General features: G+C 41.1%; 1 non-coding gene across 1 annotated transcript; it reads right to left on the bottom strand.

Moving 5' to 3' along the window:
- Positions 1-4,454: 4,454 nt before the first annotated feature.
- LOC141650721 (small nucleolar RNA R71) lies at positions 4,455-4,561 on the bottom strand. Its single transcript, XR_012546739.1, has one exon. It is a non-coding gene; the product is annotated as a small nucleolar RNA R71 (small nucleolar RNA).
- Positions 4,562-14,515: the final 9,954 nt, after the last annotated feature.

Below are 14,515 nucleotides of genomic sequence, written 5' to 3'. Positions count from 1 at the left end.
GTCAAATCTCCCATAGCATCCCCTTTCTGGATCATATGTATCCCGAACTTCCCCACCTCATCTCTCAATCTCATCAAAGATATAGCTGTGCACAAAGAATGCTAAGATTGGAGTTGTGGTTAAATGCTCCTTTAATACCGTCTCACAACTTTCATCCCAACGAAACCTGTTCTCTTTCCTCATCAGAGCTGTCATAGGTCTAGCAATCTTGGATAAATCTTTCACGAACCGTCGATAATACCCTGCTAAACCCAAGAAACTCCTGATCTCAGCTACATTCTTCGGTGTTTCCCACTTGGTAACTGCCTCAATCTTTGCAGGATCCACAGCTACCCCTTCCTTTGAAATCACATGCCCCAGAAAAGCAACTTTCTCCAACCAGAACTCACACTTGGAGAATTTTGCATACAACTCATGTTCCCTTAAGGTCTGCAACACAATCCTCAGATGCTCCTCATGCTCCTCCTTAGGCTTAGAAAAGAGTAAGATGTCATCTATGAAAACTACCACAAACTTATCCAAGAACTAGCTAAAAACTCGGTTCATCAAATCCATAAACACAGCTGGTGCATTAGATAACCCAAACGGCATCACCACATACTTATAATGACCATACCTCGACGTGAAAGCTGTCTTTGGTATGTCCTCCTCTCTAATCTTCACCTGATGGTACCCCGACCTCAAATCAATCTTAGAAAAGACTGCTGCACCACTCAACTGATCAAACAGGTCATCTATCCTAGGCAAAGGATACTTGTTCTTCACCGTCACTCTGTCTAGCTCCCTGTAATCTATGTATAACCTCAGGCTCCCATCTTTCTTTTTCACAAACAACACTGGTACTCCCCATGGTGATACACTCGGTCAAATGCATCCCCTCTCAATCAGATCATCTAACTGCTTCCTTAGCTCCTCCAACTCCTTAGGACCCATACGCTACAGTGCCTTAGAGATTGGCCCCGTCCCTGGTTTCAGCTCAACACTGAAATCTATCTCCCTCTTCGGTGGCAAACCCGAAATCTCCTCTGGAAAGACATCTGGAAACTCTCCCAGAACTTGTATCTGCTCAACTATTGAACTCTCCACTCTGTGATCCCTCACGTAGCACAAGATTAATGGGCACCCCTTCCTCAGATAGGACTTCAAGGTCACTACTGCAATCAACTTAACTTTGGGTTTGACAACAAACCCACGATAAGACACACTAATCCCCTTAGGACCTCTCAAAGAAACGTTCTTTTGATGACAATCTATCTTAGCTTTGTACTTTCCCAACCAATCCATCTCGGCTATCATCTCAAAACCGTCTAAAGGAAACTCTAGCAAGTCTAAATGTAGATTAACTTGCCCAACTATCATGGATACACCTCTATACAGCCTCCCACAATATACAGACTCACCCGAAGGTATAAAAACTTCCTCTCTTACAGACTCATACTCACTCAAACCCAACTGTTTAACATGACTCGAAGATATAAAGGACTGTGACGCTCCCGAATCAAACAGAACAAAGGTATAAACACCATTAACAAGAAAAGTACTAGTGATAACGTGAGCATCATCCTCAGCTGCTTTATTCTCCATCATAAACAGCTTGCCACTGGTCTTCTGCCCACCTCCATGGACAATACTAGCCGAGGTAGCCGGTTTAGCACCCGACCCCTAGTTGTTGTTGGTGTTCGTAGCTGGTTTCTGATAAGAATTACCGCTATTGCGGTTACCCCCACCGTTGTTGTTTTGACCTCCCCTGTTGTTCCATGACCCAGCCGGTCAATTACTCGCATAACTTTGTGCAGGACCCTGTGAAAATCTCCCTTGTCCCGGCCGCTCATGTCTCTTGTGGCCTACACCGCCACAGTTAAAACAGGTCATACCCCAACTACCACCACTACTACCACGGCCTCGCCCGTAAGAAGCCCCAGCACTAAACCCTGAACCAGATGAATATGATCTCGCCTGATTATGATTACTCTTATTATAACCGGACTGACTGATGTGACCATAATTAGAGCATATTTAGTCCCCGAATTAGCCTTGTTCCCATGCTTTTTAGTGCATATTTGGGTCATTTATTGTCTTTAGTTCTTTGTTTTGCATATTCTTTGAGGTTTTGATCCCTTGGTAGGAAAGGAGTGCATACCTTGCATTTTCATGGCAAAATGAGACTAAATTGATTGAATTCAATGACCAAGCATCAAGGAGAGACAAGATTAGAAGGCCTTTGTACATACTATAGTAGAATGGGCAATGATGAGAAAGGATCCTTCCATCCCCGAGGAAATCCTCAAGGATTTTATGACGAAAAAGGAAGAAAAGAAGAAGAAACGAGACTGCCCAGCAATCCATGCGGTTTGTCTAGAAGACGCCCGTCTTCACCCTACAATCCGTGCGTCTTCACCACCAAGACGCCCGGGCAAAAACTCCAGAAGACCCCCGTCTTCACCCCCAAGACGCCCGGGCAGAGACCACCAAATCCGCCCGTCCCGTGCTAAAGACGCCCGGATTCCCAGGCAGACCCATTTCGTCTTCTTCAAGCTTCAAGGAAGGATGCACATCTTTTTCTAGAGACCGGAGTCTTTCCAAAAAGACCAGCGTTTCCTCAACAAGGGACTTAATCGTCATTTAAGCCCTTAGTTAACCCTAATTCATGCACCTAATCCCCACTATAAATACCCCATTAGTCTAATTAGAAGAGCATGTTCTTCTTAGCAATCTTTAGTGTAGTTAATATCAATCAAATCTCTCTTTAATCTTGTAATCAACATTTAATCAAGTTTTAATACAAGTTTTATTTCGTTAATCTCTCTCTTGTTCATCCTTTATTTTGGGTAATTGAAGATTATTTGGGTTATTATTGGGAGATTGACAACCTTCCAATCAAGCATCAAGTACTTCTTTTATTCTTTGCTTTATTATTGGAATCATTAGTAGGTATAATTCTCTTAATCCCTTTTTAATTATTGCTAATTATCTTCATTTATTCATCATGTTTCACTTTGTTGGAATGATTGACAACCTTGCTAGCATGTTCAACATGATAATGAGTGAGTAGTTTCCTTAGCTAGGGTTAATGGGTAATTAGGGAAAACCAACATGGGGAATGATTCATGCTTAAATTAATATGCTTTCATGGTTTATTCGCTTGCTTGTTATGATCTCAACTCATGCACATGTTATGTTTGATGAAATGCGAGCTATGAATCCTTGCATTTTTTACCCTTCGCCTATCTTTTCAATGAGACTTGTAAGACATAAACCAACTCGAGTCTCATTAGACCATGTATGTTGTTGAGTAGGGAAGACTAAGTCGACTTGTAGGTGTTGTACAATCTAATCGATTCGGCTCCGGGACCCAAACTTTCCTAGGATTGTAAGATATAAACCAACTCAATCCATCACAACAATAATTGCTTGCTTATAACTTGAGAATATGTTTGTATGATCAATTACCATGAATCCCCTATGACCCCATGACACCCTAGTGCCTTTTATCAATTGTTTACATCCCTTTTAATTCATCTTGCTTGTTTACTTTCATTGCTATTTAGTTTAGTGATCTTCTATTCAAACCCCAATTGTGACACCCCTTAGACACCACTAGTTGCAATAGAAATCTCATCTCAATTCCCGTCCCTTGGGATCCGACCTTTACTTGCCTCTTTACTAATTGTAGAATTGTTGGTGATGTTATAAATTGTGTTTTTGTCTAGGTGCTCCTAACGACAAGTAACCGAAAAGTATAGACTCCGACCAAAAATGGCGCCGTTGCCGGGGACGGTGTTAACTTGATTTAGATTTTCTTATATTGTTATTAGTTGTGTCTTTCTTTGCCTTGGGGAAGTAAAACTCCTTAAGGTTTGTTCTAATTGTTTTCGAGTTGTTTGATATTTTGCATGTCTAGAAGGTCACAAGGTGATTTGTTACCCTTTGATCACGAAATTGAAAGAACTTTGACAACCAATAGAAGACTTGCTAGGAGAACTTTGAGAGGTATTAGTGAGGTTATTCAACCAAATACTATTGAGTTCATCAACCCTTTTGCAAGAGAAGGTGAGGAGAACCCAACACAAAATCAACCCACAATGCCTAAGTTTTCATCACATTACGTACCCACCGAGGAGAACCTACCCAATGGTACTCCCACAGCACAACATCTAACCGGAAATTTTATTGCCAAATCCGCATTTATCCAATTAGTCGAAAGAAGCCAATTTGGGGGGATGCCTAGTGAAGACCCTCACTCTCATATGGAGGCTTTTTGTGACTATTGTGATGCGATTTCTCAAACCGGTATAACTAAAGACCAAATTCGATGGGTCTTATTTCCTTTTTCTCTCATTGGCACCGCGAAACAATGGTTGAAAAGCCTTGATAAGGTTACTCTCGGAATTGATTCTTGGAAGAAATTGGCTCTAGCTTTCTACAAAAAGTTCTATCCACCGGAAAAGACTAACATGCTAAGAGCTCAAATCACGGGCTTTAAGCAAAGGGATGAAGAATCTTTGTATGAAGCTTGGGAGCGATTCAAAGGAATTTGTCGCTCATGTCCTCACCATGGACTTAGCGAGTGGTTCTTGGTACAACAATTTTGGAACGGTCTTTATGAAGATTCAAGGAACATTCTCAACATGGGATCAAATGGAATGTTCACCGAAGTTGATGACAATCAAACTTGGAACAACATTGAGGAAATGGCGGTCCATAACTCACAATATAGTAGACCTCGCAAGGTTACTAGAGGAGGAAAGCATGAAGTGGACTCCGTTACTCAATTGGGTGCTCAACTTAGTTCTCACATTGATACCATCAATTTGAAGTTTGAAAAAGCTATGGCTAGACTTGAAGAAGCCTCAAAATCACCAAAGCATCATGTTAATGCCATGACGGCATCTTCATCAATCCCAAGTGGGATATGTGAGAATTGTGGAACTTTGGGACATGACCAAAGTGAATGTAGGGGAACAAATGAACAAGTGAATGCTTTCCAAGCATACAAGAGTGGTACCCCTTATTCAAACTATTACAATGAAAACACCAAATTCCATCCAAATCTCTCATACAAAAGCCAAAATGTTCAAAACCCTCAAACAACATACACCCCACCTCCCATGAGAAACCAAAATCAAAGACCCTTTTACAACCAAATCCAAGGTTACCAAAATCAAACTCCATACAATCAACAAAATGACCAAGGTTTTGATGTTCAAAAAGCGGTCCTCCAAATTCAAAAGAATCAACAAGAGTTTTTCACTCAAATGCAAAAAGATAGTCAAGCAAAGGAAACCACCATCAACAACATCCTAGCTCACACCAAAATGTTGGAAACCCAATTGACTCAACTAGCATCTTCAAGCTCACAAAGACAAAAGGGGCAATTACCACCTCAAAGTAATCTCCCAAGACATGAAACGGTTAGTGCCATTCACTTGAGGAGTGGTACAAGGTATGAAGCACCGAAGAAGCAAGTTGAGGATGAAGTTGTGGAAGCTAGTGACAAAGAAGAAATTATGCAAAACTCCAAGGATGGGGAACCATCAAAAGAAGAAATTTCAAGGAAAAATGAAGACAAGGTCAAAGAGAAGGAGCCCATTGTGATTAGACTTCCTTTTCCAAGTCGTCAAGCCAAGCCCAAATTTGATGACCAACTTGGAAAATTTATGGAAATTGTGAAGAATTTGGAAGTCTCAATTCCTTTCACGGAATTAATCAATCACGTACCGGCCTATGCGAAATACATGAAAGACATCCTCACAAAGAAGAAGTCGATCCGGAAGCTTGAGACTATCGCCTTCACTAAGGTGAGTAGTGCAATACTTCAAGGGAGTTCACCTCCAAAGTTAAAGGATCCGGAAGCTTCTCAATACCGTGTACCATTGGCGACACCACGATCAACAAAGCCTTATGTGATCTAGGGGCTAGTGTGAGTGTTATGCCGTACTCGGTGAGTAAAAGGTTGGGGATGGGAGAGCTTAAATGCACCAATATCACACTCCAAATGGCCGATAGATCGACGAAGACACCATTAGGGATATGGGAAGATGTTCCCGTAAGAGTTGGGAAATTTTTCATCCCGGTGGACTTTGTCATTGTTGACATGGAAGAAGACTCCGACATTCCAATCATTCTAGGAAGACCTTTCTTACACACCGCGGGTACGGTTATTGATGTGAAGCATGGAGAGCTCACTCTAGAAGTGGGAGATGAGAGCATAACTTTCAATCTTGACAAGACCATGAGAGCTCCCCGTTTGCACGAACCATGTTTTATGGTTGATCATTATAGCCGGAAGGATGATAGGAAGAAGTCGGAATTCCAATGGAAGAAGAAAATTGAAGATGCTCCATTCAAAGAGCAAGTGAATTGTAACAAAGAGAGCTTGAAAAGCTCACCAAAGTCAAGCAATGAAGAGGATGGCCTCATTGGCCAAGACAAGAAAGTGGGAGAGTTGTCTCTATCAACACAAGAGATCTTTAGTGATCAAGTAGATGAAGTTTGTGGTCTTTGGGACGATGAGTTTTAAGGGATTTTCATTTCCTATATTGGTAATGCTATCGATCAAGACCGACAACAAGGGCAAAGGTCTATTGAAGATCTTTATCATGATAATGAACAAGCTTTTGATTACTTCTTCAAGGTGTTGAGCAACATCAACAACACCTTGGCCATGCCCCCATGACATCTCACTAAGGATGAGAGTTTGGTGGAGTCCTCCCTAAACCACCATTTGTAAATATTTCTAACTCCCTAACTCGCATTTTAATTCTTACATTGCATTTTTGTCATTTTTGGATTTTTATACTTTGATCAAGATAATTATCATTTTTGAGAGAAAGTGAGGGAGGGACTAATGATTCAATTGATATGTAGTGCTTTAGCTTAGTGTGGGGATAACAATTGCCCAGGCTATCCATGCATTAGTAGTGCCCCTACAATGAAGAACACGAGATTTGAAGAATGAAAAATGACAAGGGATATGCAAGTACACAGCTGGAACTGAATTCGGGTAAACGAGGCTGAATCCGAGCGTTTTCCAGGGAATCCGCCCGTCTTCAGGCAATCCGGGCGTCTTTGTCAGAATCCGCCCGTCCATCTGAGCTGAGAATTTAAAATTTTGGGACTGTTGAAGAATCCGAGCGTCCTGCAAGAGAATCCTCCCGTCTTCAGAAAGACGCCCGTCCTGGAAGGAAAGACGCCCGTCTTTTTGCCTGGGAAAAACAAGAAATCTCACTGGAAGAGAATCCGCCCGTCTTCAGCAGAAGACTCCGATCCCGCAATTGATAAATCCGAGCATCTTTACTGAAAGACGCCCGTCTTTAGGCGAGAATTCTAAAGCCAAAACAGGCAGAATTCGAGCGTCCCGAAGGAAAGACGCCCGTCTTCCCCTACTATTTCAAATTTTTCGGGTATTTTAAATACCCCATTTCCCTTCATTTCTTTATTCCTTCATTCAGAACACTACCCATAAACCCCAAAACTCAAAACCCTCATCCTCTCCATCACCAAAACAAGATTTCCTCAACCAAAATCAACAAAATCAATCCAAAACTTCCTTTTAACAACAATTAATCACTCCTCTTCCAACAAAAATCAAACTAAGCACCAAAATCTTCAACCTTTGAGTCGATTTTTGAAATTATAAAGGCAAAGCCTTTCATCTTAAAATCGATTTGGGTATACTTGGAAATTGAAGATTTTCACTCTTTTCTTGGTTTAATCATCAATGGCAAGGACAAAAGGAGCAACAAAGGCACCTAAGGCAAAGGCACTCTCAACAAGACAAAAGAGTCTTCAAGCAAAGAAAGCCTCATTGGCTATGGTGGTAGCTAGTTCAAACTTGGAAGTGCAACAACAACAACCTCCCTTGGAAGCAACAACATCAACAACTCCGGAAATTGCTCAACTTTCGAACTATCCGGAGGTAATTTTCATTTCTAACTCCCATAGGGATACATTTGCCAAGTATGCTAGAAAATCCTTTCTATCCACCAAATTCATATGTGAAGATGCCTTGAACAAGTTGGGTGTCCTTGAACAAACGAAAGCCTTCTTTGAAGCCATGGGGTTGGGAAAATTGTTTGCTACAAAAGAATTGACATACCCCTCCCTTACCTTAGAATTCTTGAGTTCTTTGAAAGTTACTAAGGTAGAGACTAGAGAGAACATCGAGTTCCGCCTTGCTAATGTGAATAGGCGCATCACCTTTGAGGAATTGAGTAAAGCATTGGGTCTTAGTGATTCACCTAGTTATTTCAAGAATCCCGGCAAGTATGACCCCGCTCCTCTGTGGGAGGCGATTTCCGGAAGGAAATTTGAGAACTATCATGCTAGTCGCGCTCTATTAGTCCACCATCCGGGCATTAGAGTGTGGCACAAGGTCATCGGGAATACCATCAATGCAAGAAAAGACACCAACCACTTTACCAAGCTTGATTGTGTTCTTCTTGAGTCGTCTTTAAATATTGGAAGGGAATTCACCAAGCCTTACAATTCTCTAAGGCTTTTGGTGGAATGATGGCTAAATGTTGATTGTGGAAAGCAAGGCACCACCATTATTGTAAATGGAGGTCTAGTCACTCTTTTGGCTAAGTACTTTGATCCGAATTTCAACAAGGATAGCAAGTATGTGGCGAAAAGGGGGGGTCATCTTATTGACATGGATGCTATGATTAACAAGTACAAGTGGGTTACCCATAATCCTCTTGACACCAAGTATGGGTGGCTCACCAATGAGGCTAGATCTTTTACTTTGCCTTCCAAGATATGCCGTTTGAGTGTCCATCGGACCAACTACCTTATTCCCCTCTCAAAAGAAGCCGAATACATCATCCGACAACAAAGGGGTGAAATTGAAATGCCCTCCTCCTCCATTGTCACACCACCCTATCCTTTCAAGTATCAAGAGTTCAAACCCGAAGGTGTTAAAGCAAGCAATGACTACATGACTCTACTTATGCAAGAGATGCATAAGCAAGCTTTTAAGGATCGGGAAGATGCTTACTTAGCCCAATATCCACCCCTCCTTCATTCAGCTAGGCAAGGACTACTTGATCCTTCATGTCCTTTGCCTAGTTGGGCGGATAAGGAAGTCTTCTTTCCGAGTGCATCTAGGGGTGAGATTCCGGGTGACGATGAGGTTTTCGGTGATGAGGTTGTTGATGATAACATTGAGGAAGAGGCTAGTGATGAAGAAGAAGATGATGATGAAGAAAGTGAGCAAGGAAGTGAAGAGGGAAGTGGTGATGAGTCCACTTCTATTGAGGAAGATGATGATAATGATGATATGGTGGAAGACTAGCAAGATTTGGAGGCTTCTACCCTCTTGAGGTTTGTCTACTTCTTTCTTTGTTTTATTTACTTTTTCTTGATCATGGTTGGAGTAGTCCTAGAAACATTGAGGGCTAACACCTCGGCCCCATTGAGGTGTTCTTATTTTATTGTTCCCACCTTTTGAAAAATCCAAAATGACAAATTTAGTTTCATGCATTGCATCTTGTGTGCATGAACTACCCCAACTTTAGGACATTAGAAATAATGTCTAACTCGGTTTGGGGAAGTACATGCATACGCAACGGGAGGTAATCTAAATTACGCTCTCCGTCATAAACAAAAACCATGCATCACGTAGTGTAGATTAGTGTAGCTTGCATTTAGTGTAGAAATCATGCATCATGTTTGCATAATTTTCCATCATTTTGGCCATTGAGGACAATGCCCATATTAGTGTGGGGATGGGGAATTCTAACTTAACTTTTATTCAAAAATCCAAAAAAATCAAAAAATTTGAAAAACCATAAAAATTTGAAAAAAATTGAAAAACCAAAAACAAGTTCATTTCCTTTGTAGTGTAGTCTTGTATATATTGTTGTATATATTGTGTTTTCCTTGTTCACATTGATTGACTACGCCACATCCGAGACATGAGGATATTGAAGACCGCATGGTATGATCTTTCCAATCTCCTTTTTCCTCTTTATGTTAATGACTATGTGGCTTTATTTTGATTGATGCGGTATAACAATGTGAACTTAGGACTTGCATTTAGTTTACATGACATACTAGTTGGTAGAAGCATTTGCATTAGGATGTATAAATGTTAGTTGCATCATGGCATGTAGTTTGCATATTAGAAAAAATTTGTGAAACCGTCTAGTTGGGAAGCTTGACAAGTGTATATAGGCCCCGGTAGATGCTTTTTATTCTTAAGACTTTGCTTGTTAGAATACTTGTAAAACACCCTAGGATGTGTCATGCTAGTATCCTTTGACCCATGGATTAAGGCCAAGTCAAGAGTACCTTGTGGTGTGATAACTCCTTGGCTACCGTTTATTCCAAGGTGACCCTTGAAACCATGCATCCATCCATCATCCATGTTCTACCACATTTTTGTCATCAAAGGGAATGGACACAAAAAGAAATCAATTTGAGTTCAATGAAATGAAAAGTGAAAGAAAGTTTGCAAAAATGCATCAAAGGAAAAGAGGAGCAAAAATAGAACTCCTAAAGCTTCAAATAAAAGCCACCCTCACTACATATGGGGTGACTTTGAAAATGTTCAAAAAGAAATGCAAAAAGTTGTCAAGTGTTGAAATGCCAAAAATCAAAAGAAATGGCAAGGAAGTGTTCTCAAATGTCAAATGCCACAAGAAATTGGGGGGAAAAACAAAAACAAAAGCAAACTCCCAAAGTGAAACTAAAATATCTATCGATCCCTTTATCCATCGTATCCATTTTTGTGCATGGTAGAGAGGGGATGACCCTTCTTCTTGTCTAGGCAAGAGGGGGAATTCCGCGATACTCCAGTGTTTCTAACACCATAGAGAGTCTATTCTTGACAAAAGCATTTAACGATTGAGAACAAAGGTACCCTAGCTTGACACAATTTGGAGGTGATTTATTGGTATCCTTCTAGGATTAGTAGTTTGAAGAAATTGCATCTATAAAGGAGTGTGTACCCTTGAATTGCTTCCCTTGTAGATAATTTCCGCCATTTAGATGAGGAAAGTGGCTATTCTTTTGTAGATGCATCCATTATTTGATTTTGGGTACTTAATGTTTGGATGTGTCGCCATTTTGGCAAGACCCACCTTGCTTTGCAAGAAGGCATCCTACCTCATGGTTGTCTTGTTGTGAGTTGAAGGGGCGGAGTGAGACCCGCTAATTGTCTCATATCGGCTATGTTATTAGGTTAGTTTAAATAATGGTCCTAGTCTTTGTCACCTCTTTACTCGGGACGAGCAAAGGTTCGGTTTGGGAATATTTGATGTGACCATAATTAGAGCATATTTAGTCCCCGAATTAGCCTTGTTCCCATGCTTTTTAGTGCATATTTGGGTCTTTTATTGTCTTTAGTTCTTTGTTTTGCATATTCTTTGAGGTTTTGATCCCTTGGTAGGAAAGGAGTGCATACCTTGCATTTTCATGGCAAAATGAGACTAAATTGATTGAATTCAATGACCAAGCATCAAGGAGAGACAAGATTAGAAGGCCTTTGTACATACTATAGTAGAATGGGCAATGATGAGAAAGGATCCTTGCATCCCCGAGGAAATCCTCAAGGATTTTTGACGAAAAAGGAAGAAAAGAAGAAGAAACGAGACTGCCCAGCAATCCGTGCGGATTGTTTAGAAGACGCCCGTCTTCACCCTACAATCCGTGCGTCTTCACCACCAAGACGCCCGGGCAAAAACTCCAGAAGACCTCTGTCTTCACCCCTAAGACGCCCGGGCAGAGACCACCAAATCCGCCCGTCCCGTGCTAAAGACGCCCGGATTCCCAGGCAGACCCATTTCTTCTTCTTCAAGCTTCAAGGAAGGATGCACATCTTTTTCTAGAGACCGGAGTCTTTCCAAAAAGACCGGCGTTTCCTCAACAAGGGACTTAATCGTCATTTAAGCCCTTAGTTAACCCTAATTCATGCACCTAATCCCCACTATAAATACCCCATTAGTCTAATTAGAAGAGCATGTTCTTCTTAGCAATCTTTAGTGTAGTTAATATCAATCAAATCTCTCTTTAATCTTGTAATCAACATTTAATCAAGTTTTAATACAAGTTTTATTTCCTTAATCTCTCTCTTGTTCATCCTTTATTTTGGGTAATTAAAGATGATTTGGGTTATTATTGGGTGATTGACAACCTTCCAATCAAGCATCAAGTACTTCTTTTATTCTTTGCTTTATTATTGGAATCATTAGTAGGTATAATTCTCTTAATCCCTTTTTAATTATTGCTAATTATCTTCATTTATTCATCATGTTTCACTTTGTTGGTATGATTGACAACCTTGCTAGCATGTTCAACATGATAATGAGTGAGTAGTTTCCTTAGCTAGGGTTAATGGGTAATTAGGGGAAACCAACGTGGGGAATGATTCATGCTTAAATTAATATGCTTTCATGGTTTATTCGCTTGCTTGTTATGATCTCAACTCATGCACATGTTATGTTTGATGAAATGCGAGCCTATGAATCCTTGCATTTTTTACCCATCGCCTATCTTTTCAATGAGACTTGTAAGACATAAACCAACTCGAGTCTCATTAGACCATGCATGTTGTTGAGTAGGGAAGACTAAGTCGACTTGTAGGTATTGTACAATCTAATCGATTCGGCTCCGGGACCCAAACTTTCCTAGGATTGTAAGATATAAACCAACTCAATCCATCACACCAATAAGTGCTTGCTTATAACTTGAGAATATGTTTGTATGATCAATTCCCATGAATCCCCTGTGACCCCATGACACCCTAGTGCCTTTTATCAATTGTTTACATCCCTTTTAATTCATCTTGCTTGTTTACTTTCATTGCTATTTAGTTTAGTGATCTTCTATTCAAACCCCAATTGTGACACCCCTTAGACACCACTAGTTGCAATAGAAATCTCATCTCAATTCCCGTCCCTTGGGATCCGACCTTTACTTGCCTCTTTACTAATTGTAGAATTGTTGGTGAAGTTATAAATTGTGTTTTGGTCTAGGTGCTCCTAACGACAAGTAACCGAAAAGTATAGACTCCGACCACTGACCCACCCCCTCGCTCCCAGCTTTTCTCTTCTCAGCACCTCTCTCTTTGGTCATGTCAACCAACCTCTCAGCTCTCCCAGATCGCTCATAAACCTCCTGAACATCTGTAAGGACTCCCACCGGTAGCTTCTCCGTAATCTTGGGGGCCAACCTCTTCTCAAACCTCAAAGATATATTCTCTTCAGTCAACCCCATGTCCTCAGCATATCTGGACTTCTCATTAAACTGGCGGTAGTACTCAGCCACGGTCATATCAGATGTCATCTTAAACTCATCGAACTCCTCCCTCAGCTTACTCCTCACATGCTCTGGCACAAACTCACGTCTCATGGCTCTCCTGAACTCATCCCAAGGTATAACAAGTAGTCTCTGCTTCATATACATCTCCCTAGCACTCACCTTGACCTTATCCCACTACTCTCCTGCCGCTTCCCTCAAGTAGAACGCAGCTTGTTTCACTTTCAACTCATCTGGGCAATGAACTAACTCCAGGATATTCTCCAGCTCTCTGTGCCAATTATCCAGCAGAATTGGCACCCTGGTTCCCTTATACTCTTTCGGACTGAACCTAGATATGTGGATGTTGATCATGGAGTGATCAACCTCCTTATCCATTCCCACTCTCTTCAAAGCTTCCGTAAGAGCATCTTGGTGCTCCAACATCTTTACTATATCATCAACTGTCATACTCTCAGCTCTAGCATTCATGGCGTTTCTCTTTGGCGGCATCTTGTAACTATATAAGAAAAGGTAGACATAAACATGCATACTATAACCCTAAACACGCATACGACCTGTACAGAACCCACTCGATCGAGTGGCAGAACCCACTTGATCGAGTGCCCAACCTACTCGATCGAGTGCCTCGACTCCAGAATCTGACATGTAACTTTTCTAATGCATACTCGATCGAGCCTCTAACCCACTCGATCAAGCTGACCCCACTCGATCGAGTGTCCCTACCTACTCGATCGAGCGCCCAAAAATACGCTTATGCCCAGAAAACGTAAACTACCCACTCGATCGAGTCAGACCCACTCGATCGAGCCATGCTGACTCATAAACACTACCCGCATGTTCATCTTACTTTCCCAACATTATGTACCACTTCCATACTTTCAACATAATAACAACAACTACGCATGCATATATACGCAACTCTTTATATATCAACAAAACGGTCTACTTCATATTACCAATATGCCACATCATAAACAAACAACATGCTTTTCATCCAATGCAACATATAAATCTCATATCTTTGAACCCTTATTTCACCCCTCCAATTCTCCACATTCAACATCCATAAATTCACACCACATGCTACTATATAGATACACAAACCAGAAGACAACACATACGATCCCGATACGTACCCCATGTGACCGATTCAAAATTGTAGGGCGAGTTCGCGACTTTAGGATGTCTCCCAAGCCTTTGCATTAGCACCTACAACTTCTACCCCGGGTTCATTTTAATTTGACTCCCTATA

This window comes from Silene latifolia, chromosome 3 (assembly GCF_048544455.1).
Source record: "Silene latifolia isolate original U9 population chromosome 3, ASM4854445v1, whole genome shotgun sequence".
NCBI lineage: Eukaryota > Viridiplantae > Streptophyta > Magnoliopsida > Caryophyllales > Caryophyllaceae > Silene > Silene latifolia.
Note: the sequence above shows the minus strand (reverse complement) of the source record. Positions and strands in the feature narration are given on the sequence as shown.